Source organism: Pipistrellus kuhlii, unplaced genomic scaffold, assembly GCF_014108245.1.
Source record: "Pipistrellus kuhlii isolate mPipKuh1 unplaced genomic scaffold, mPipKuh1.p scaffold_m20_p_13, whole genome shotgun sequence".
NCBI classification, from domain to species: domain Eukaryota; kingdom Metazoa; phylum Chordata; class Mammalia; order Chiroptera; family Vespertilionidae; genus Pipistrellus; species Pipistrellus kuhlii.
In genome coordinates this window covers 27,202,232-27,211,472 of record NW_023425438.1, presented here as the reverse complement: position 1 = coordinate 27,211,472, position 9,241 = coordinate 27,202,232, and positions in this window count along the sequence as shown.

Below are 9,241 nucleotides of genomic sequence, written 5' to 3'. Positions count from 1 at the left end.
CAATTTATAGAATAAAATTATGGAAAAATTTCACTTTGCAACTTGGGCAAGACAAAGAAAAGCCAATTCACTCAGATCTGAAGGATTTTAGTTTATTCATCCTGGAACCGAGGTGAAGATATCCCCTGACACCTTCAGGAAGTAGGGCTGCCATCCCTTGTTTCCTGTTTCTCCCTTTGCCTATTTTGGGGCCTTTCTCTACCATTAATATTCTAATATTTTCAGGCTAGCCTTTCTTTCCTTTTGTGGTGCGGTTGAGAGGCTATTTCAATCACATTATGGCGAACTATATCCAGGATTATTGTTAGCTCAAGAGAACAATGCTTCATGTTCTTTATATAACATGACTATTCATGAAGTAGTTATGTATGAGCAGAAGGATCCACCTGAAATTACTCATATATATCAAATAGTTATTAACATGACCTGCATGAAAGGCCAGGCATAATTAGAACGTGGGAGGAAGAGGTGGTAATTCAAGTTTTATAATGGTTATTGTTATGAACTGGGCTATTTTCACCACTATCTGTGTGATATTATGATGCTAAGACAGGGAGGCTGTCGTACTATATACTCCTGAGAAATGGTGTTTGATAAGTATTTATTGAATGAAGGAATAACAAACGATTGAATGATTGAGGGGATTTACCTCAGGTGTTGGTTCATCAGTCCTTGAAAATTACTGGCGGTGTTTCTGTTGTTCCTAATGAACTGGGTACTGTCTATATAACACTTCCGTTTGGCTTTTGTGCTAGTATTTATTAATAACAATATCTCTATCATCATCTGAGATGTAAAAACTTGGCAGAGTGGATTACCACTGTCCTGTGGCTAAGCCTTTGAACTGTATTTAGATGTAAAGGATATAGGTGATAATGGGAGACTGGTGTTAAATATGGAATATAAAGTCCTCTGCAGTTTTTACCCCTTGGAAGGTCCAAATAGTTTTATAATAAATATAAATATCTTTAGCAGACTTTCAATTAAAGAGATGTTGATGTATGCTTTTTGTCCAAAATATTCTGACACTGGGGCGGAAAAAAGAATAGTTTAGATGCATACAAATCACATGTACAAGCTCCTCTGGAACAGATGGGGAATTTCAAGGCTTCTAACCCCTATTAATTAGAATTTAGGCGAAGCTATTTGTTGGTAGTCAAGGATCAGAACAAAATAGAGGCAAAATAGAGGGGAAATTTATTTAAAATTTAGTCGAGTATAATTCTGATTTTCTGTGTACTTTATGGGTTCCTGATATAAATTGACTTCTCTTTATCAAGGTTTTACATTTTTCCCCCTTAGTATTTTTTTCCTGAATCCTCTTGCAAAGTTCCTGCTGCCCTTGTGCCATTTCATTTGCCCTTAGTGACTTCTCTTTCCTCATGAGAAGCTCCAGCAATCCATAGTTCATTGTTCAGCATTACTTTTTATCCTCCTCCCATCTCAGTTGGTTTTGATATTTATTTATGCAGACTTCCTCTTTTCCAGGTTGGCACGTTAATGACTAAATTTTGAACTTGACATTCTAGGACTGCTCTTCTCTTTCCTATCAGAGAAAGAGTTGAGTTTTTTGAGAAACTAATTTGGGAGTTTCTATCGGTGTCTGAAAAGGGAGAGCACTTCTTAGCTTGCTTTCTTTACTTCTTCTGTGAATAATGAGATAAAGAATATTTGATGAAAATATGAAATAGACATGGAGTCTGATGTTCAACATGTTTGTAGAAAGCAGAGGATTTAGGAACTAAATCAGTGAGACAAAATGGATTGTATCACCCGAAAACTGGGGTATCTAACCTACATCATCAAGTTAAGGAAATCATTATTTTTACATATGAGATAAGCATGTGGATAATCTTGCCACACTATTTAGGTTGAAATTAAGTATTTAAGTTCAAACAAATGAAGTGGCCTTTAAAAATGTGATGTTACAGGCCCTGTTTGGGTGGCTCAGTTGGTTGGAGCATTGTCCCATACACTGAAAAGGTGTGCATTTGATTCCTGGACTGGGCATTTCCAGTAGGCAACCAATCGATGTCTCTGTCTCTCTCTCTGTCTCTCTCTCTCTCTCTCTCTCTCTCTCTCTCTCTCTCTCTCTCTCTCTCTCTCTCTCTCTCTCTCTCACACACACACACACACACACACACACACTGATGTTTCTCTCTCTTGCTCTCAAAATCAATAGACATATCCCCAGGTGAGAAGAAAAAAAAATCTGATATTACATTTGACCAAATATGCTCTATTATCTCTGAGGTTACAGAGTCACAAAATTCTGTTTCCCCCACAGAGAAAAGCTTAATCTTCATTGACGTGAAATACAATTTACAAAATGTCTCTAAAGCCGTTGAACCTCAGTGCAGAGTTTCACTCCTTTAAGCACCTCAGGCTCCATGTAATGTTAGAGATTGACATTTTAGAAGGTTAAGTTTCAGTTATAAACAGATTTGTGTGTGCTGATAATTAGAAAAAAAAGTATTTCATGAAAATCTAAGGAAGTAAGATTAAATAGATAATTAAAAATTGCAACAACTTCATCAATAAAAGAGATGGATATGATTGTTACTGCCATTCTAGTTCTTGGATCTTGTAAATCTTCATAAGACTCCCACCCCTCTTTTCCCTAAAGAGTGTGTTGTATACTCATAGTTAAGTTTCCTGTAAGTCTTTGTTATATAGCTCCAAAGAGTGTTTTAAAATAATAATTCCTTGAGAAACCTCAAAAGTGCCTCATTGAATAATATTAATAGAAATAAGAGGACAGAAAAAGGCAGCCTCTGTTAGAAAATTTTCAGATCTCTTAGAAATCGTCAGATTGATCAGTATCACTAGGAAGTATTGAGAAGAGTGAAGGTACTGTGCTTGTTATTTAACAATAGCAAGTACAAAAAAAAAATGCTTGATTTCATTTGGGAAAGAGCATTTTTTTTTAGTTACCTTTTCTGAAACAATCCCTACCCTCTGTTCCATCGTTCCTGTTACAATTAGTCATTACCTACTGCTGCCTGTGGTTTGTTGGCAGTTTCTAACTGCAATCTGTTGCTCTGTGACAGATCAGTTCTTTCAGTCCACAGACTCATTCCTGAATTCAGCCAAAATTAGTGTGTGTGTGTGTGTGTGTGTGTGTGTGTGTGTGTGTGTGTATCTGAGTGACATTGCTCTGGCTAATGTGGCAGACCATTCTTTTGAAAGGGTGCTCTTATGGACACTATTAAGGAACCCTGCATGTAGGTAAAGGGATTGAAAAACATTGATTGACCCACCCTCATGCAGGACAGATTCAGAGGCCACATGTGTAGACTCTAGAATTGGAAGTATGTTCACTTACTCTCGTCACTTCGTCACTGGAAGGAGAAAATTTCAGAGGAATATTTTAGTTAGAGGAGTGCTTCTGAGCCTACTGGAGAGAATTTGTAGAAATCGTGTTGTTTATACCCACACACATAGATGTATACACACACCACTGAGTTTAAGTAATCCCAGTAAGATTCATATTGCTAGGGTTTTTCAGCAAAAGAAATTATAGTTTTGTTGCAATCAATTTAACAGTCAGATCTTTGCTGTAGCAAAATATATGCTTCATAGCCCTTCAAAATTTACGCAGTTTGCACATATAGATATATGCTGTATATATTTTGAAGTGATACGTATGTTGAAATTTTTCCTCACTTAAAATCATGCTGCATAATTGATTGGAAGAGTTACTCTCGTCACAGTCTATTTTTATAGCAGAGCAGAGGCTGTTTGAGATACTTGTGGTATTTTTTTTTCCTTCTCAAATGCTTTACTCGATTGCAAGAAAAGGAAAAACTAGTCATTATATAGCAAGATACTATTCATTGTTGATTTGTTCAGAACAACACTGAATTAAGTAATGTTACTATGTGGCAAGATAAATATGTAACAAACAATCTCTCTATTAGCTTTTGTCCCCGTTGTTGGACTCAGTGGGACCCTCTTTGGGATACACACACACACACACACACACACACACACACACACGCACATTGACATTTTTAAAATGTGTAGTTCCTTGAGTTTGCTACCCTAGGAATAGTTGCTTCTCAACATTTCTGTCCATATAATAAGGTCACCTCAATTGCAAGTCCAGAATCACAAGAGCTGCCAAATTAAGGAAATTGGTAGACTTTTAAAGAAAACACTTCCATTGAACCCAAAAGCAGATGTTTCACTGTGTGTTATATATTTGTGGAACACCCTCAGTTTGTCAACCTGCATTTTCTTAAAGTATAAACTAGCTACTGTCTTGGTTCCTTTTTCCATTTAGAGTTCTTAAAGGGGTCCCCTTCTTTGGCTCCTGGCAAATTATTAGTTTTCCTCCCTCTCAACATACCATAGGGTAGTCATTTACAAGAAGTTACTCTAACCACTTGAAAAATAGTTAAATTTTTTTTTTCAAGCTCAGTTTGGGAGGATGCCACAGATAATATGGTCATTATGCAACTCTACAAATAAGTCATGGCAGCTGAAGCAAAATGTATTTATTTTTTTATCTAATAATTCTTTATTGTTGACAATATTACATATGTCCCCTTTCCCCCTCGTTGACCCCAGCAGCCTGCCCCTGCTTCAGCACCCTATTGTCTGTGTCCATGGTTATGCATATATGCACACAAGATCTTTAGTTGATTACCTCCCACCCACCCACCCACCCTTCCCCACTTTCCTTAATGAGGTTCCACACTCTGTTCCATGCTGAAGCAGAATTTAGAAGGTAAACCAATATAGGCATACCTCATTTTATTATGCTTTGCTTTATTGCACTTAAAAGAGCTTGTTTTTGTTTGTTTGTTTTTTTACAAACTGAAGGTAAGACCCTCCACCGACTTGCTTTATTGCAGTGGTCCAAAACCATACCTGTAATCTCTCTGAGTTATGTCTATATACACAAGCCTATAGGAGCTGGTAGATAGCATACATAGGATTAGGTTATAAAATGCTTTTTTAGTCTAATTGCTCTTTTTTCCAAATCCTTTTATAAAGAAAAGGGAAAGTTCTTAAACAACAACAACAAAAAAATGTGGAAATCGAGGACTGAAAATGTTACTTTAACCCAGTGGCCGGTGGTTTGCTGCTGTTCACTAGAGTTTGCTGACCACTGCTTTAACCAAAGGACATAGAAAGGCAGTTCTGATATACTTCATTTTACATTATCACTTCCTTTGCAATCATTTAGGAGAATCTTTTTTTCTCTCTCAAAATTATAAATTTCTTTACAAAAAATTTTTAAAATAATTTTATACTTTTTATAGAATTAAGGCTAGAAACACATTTTAAGTGAATATATTAATTCAATGGAACATTATATAAGGTTAAAGTTTACTTTAAATGTGTTTTTACTGCACATAGACTAAAGACTTTATAAAATTATTTGAATTTTATGAGATCAGTATAAATAGCAAAAAACACACAGAAACTAATTCAAACATATTCCTTTGTTCTGGTAAATTACTATATATGCCTCTAGCTCCCTCATATGTGAGATTTTATAAAAGGATATATGTATATTTTTGCCCTCCCAGTGTGTTTTATTCACCATTTAAAAACACATTTGAGACATATTTCAATTGTGTGAGAAATGATATAAATAGTACATTTGGTGATTAATATTTATTTGATCAACCGTGAGTGCAACAATATGACTTCTAATTTGAAACCACACAAGCTTCCTTTTCAGTAATCCTGCCTTTCATTTGCTATATATCACAGGCTGATCTTGGAAAGAGAATTTGTTAGGTATACCTTTACCTACTCTTTTTTCAACTTGAACTGTTGAAACAGGAGAACAGCAGAGTGGCCTATAGTCCTATTTCCAGGTGTGCCATATTGAAACGTGTAAAATGTCTGAGGGAATTAGAAAACTCTTAAACTCTAGGCCTGTAGGTGATTCCTGAGAGCTTGGCCTATTGAAATGTGCACCCTGCAGCATATGCATATATATATATATTCTACAGCATATAAACATGCTTACAGACACTTTCTATCAAAATGGCGGAGTAGCTGTCAAGATGTCATTTCCCAATGTTAAATAACGATCCTGCTCTTTTTTGTATTATTATTCCTATTGTTTTATTTCTATTCCCTGTTCTAGTGGTGCCTTGTGTGGCACTTCAGCTGTGATGAGATGGGCGGGTGAGCAACTTCCCCCAGAATTGACGCCAGCTGGTTTGGAAGACTGGCAAGCCCTCAGCTCTCCTCTATTAGAGATTGACTTTATTATCTGCTGTAGCTCCATGCCATGCCAGTCTCCAATGGCACAGGATGCAGGCACATAACACAGCCCTGTTCACCACCACACTTATTTTGATCTATTCCTAACTTCAGGAATTGCCTTTTAAAAACAACTACCAGAAAAAGTGAGGGTCATCCACTTCTAATGCTGGAAACCCTGTGATAATCTGTTCCATGCATTCAAATGAAAATATGACTTCTTGGCAGAGAGTAGCATTATAATGTAAAATCCCATATGCTGTTATACAGTATGTTGCAATCTGTTTTACGGTTGCCTCTATTCTAACGAGTGAATACTGCCAATAAAGCAATTGAAGATAACACTAATTGCTTATTTCTGTGATCCATAATTTTTATGGCTGCCTTATAGCTCTTTAGTTAAATAGATGCTTTTTTGGCCTTTAAGATCTAGAACTCATGTATGATAGCAACTGAAAGTTGTATATGCTAGCCTGAGAGGCTTTTCTGTACTTGATGAATTGGATGCAGCAGAAAAATAACGAAAAGATATGAAAGAGAAGAAAAATCTTAAATTGGCTATAACAGATAAACACTAGATTTTATCAATATTTAGGTAACTTCAAATAAATGCATAAACATCTGGCTGTGTATGAGACTCCAATCGGCTGTTAGGGCTTCTTTGGCTTCATGCATTTTTGGAGCCTGGTGAAAGCAAAGGTGACCATGGAACATGTGGAGGTATGTGAGCTCAGTTGGTTGGAGATGAGGTTCTACATTTGACCCTGGCTTTGCCACATATGCACAATATTACATGTGACCTTGAGCTGGTGATTCAACTTTTCTGAGTTTAGGTTCCTCTCAGAAATGCTGTGATGACTTCTTAGTTAACTGTAAAGTACTAGACCCTTGTTAGTGTTTGTGCTTGACCCCTGTTTGGAGCCATCATGACATGTCTTCTTATGAGTAATTTCATAGAAACCTTAAATTGTAAATCATTTGTTCAATGATTTATTTACTCCTTTGCTACCAGCATCACTGGCATCACATAGGAGCTTGATGGAAGTGCAGAGTCTCTGGCCTTACCCAAGAGTCTGCTAATCAGACTCTTATCAGAATCTCTAGGTAATTAGTATGAACACTAAAGACTGAGAAGCTCTGATCTAGTCTTACCTCATAGGTTGAGAAGGTTGAGGTTCAGCAAGATGATGTGATTCACAAGAGGTCACGTGTATTCAGTGCCAAAATGAGAGCTTGGGTCTTCTGATCTTTAACCCACAGTCTTTACCTTAAATATGGAAGGTTTATATATATAGTGTGACAGATTTCAGATGAACTACATAGGCTCAAAAATGGGCAACATATTTGTAGCTTAAACCTAGTCTAAGTCCAAAAAGCCATCTGTCTATGCTTTATTTGGTCTGATAGTGAAAATTAAAGCAAACAATCAATAGGTTGTATTACTGAGCTTAAATTATCTATTAAAAGTGTCTGAATACCCATAGATTTTTATTCAAGAAGTATGGCAAATACATTCTCAAATCCCCAAATGGAAGATTTTAGCTATTGAAAGTGCATATGCAAAGATCACAGGTACCTAGTATTCCATTTTTCTATTCCTTTTTTTTTTTTTTTTTTTTTTTTTTTTTTTTTTTTTAGCTATTCTGATCTCTTTGGTAAGAAAAAAAATTATGCTTATGTATAAATACGTATTTATCTCTGTTCTAATGAAAATATACCAGGTGCTATGCCCAAATGAGGTGCCAAAGGAGCTTCCAAAACAATAGCTTAAAAATGCACACAATTCCCCAATGAAATATATATGTACTAGGCAAGCAGTTCTGATAAATAACACTGCATTAGTTTAATTATAAATATATGTGATTACTATGTTATTGGACACACTGGCAGTGTTTTTTTTATATTTATTAAGAGCTGATCAGTGTGAATTACATATAAATGATCACATTTAATCTTCACCAGAATTCTATGGGGTGCTATTATTATCCTTATTTTATAAGAAAAAGGGTGAACCCCACCTTTAGAGAGGTCAAGAAAAGAACTTGACCAAGGACACAGCAGCAAGATAAAACAGAGGGAGAAACTCAAGAATGAGGAGTTTAAGTGAACCTTCCAAATTAATGTTGTGATTTGGGAGTTAAGTCTTTTTATTCATAATTTCTTAAGTTTTGACTTAATTAGATCTCTTCTCAAGATGTGAACTTCTACCATAATTTTGTGCAGGGATTTGGACTGGTGGTGACCATTCTCCCTTTTGCACCATGCACGCAGGAGGGTAAAAAGAACACATGCCCTGGACACTGAGAGGCATCTTTAGCCATGGCAGGAAGGTGACTTAAACTACTCTCTCCATATTCAGCTGCTGCTTTCCTAACGAGGCTGCTTTTCCAAGTTCTTGTTTCAGTCGCTCTTACTTTCTGGTGCTGAGATGGACAACAAGTAAGATTTGCAGTAAAAAAAAAAAGCTAACATATTTGTGAATGAAAAGTGCTTACTTTTCATACTTTTCCTAATGAAATCAGCTGCATGGGCATTCACAGAGAATTGGGTATTTAGGAGAGAAGGAGGACACAGAGACCTAAATTGGCTCTAGAGACAGCTGGGGGCATTTTATAACTAAAGTTGAGGAGCTAGACACACATGTGTCAAACACAAGGCCCGCGGGCCAAATCCATCCCTCCAGGCCTTGCAATGTGGCCCGCACCGCACTGTCATCACTGCACTCCGCTGCGTTTCCATCACAATGACAGTTTATGACTGTTCAGTAAACCATTCGGCCCGCGATTTAGGCTGGATTTTAGATTTTGGCCCCTTCTCTGATTGAGTTCGACACCCCTAAGCTAGAGAGAAATGCTTGAGAGGAAAAGAAGCAAGAACAAGAACGAACCAGTACTACCCGTGTTTCCACGAAAATGAGACATCCTCCAAAAATAAGACCTAGTGCATTGGAAAGATAAGACATCCCCTGAAAATAAGACCTAGCACAACTTTGGGAGAAAAAATTAATATAAGA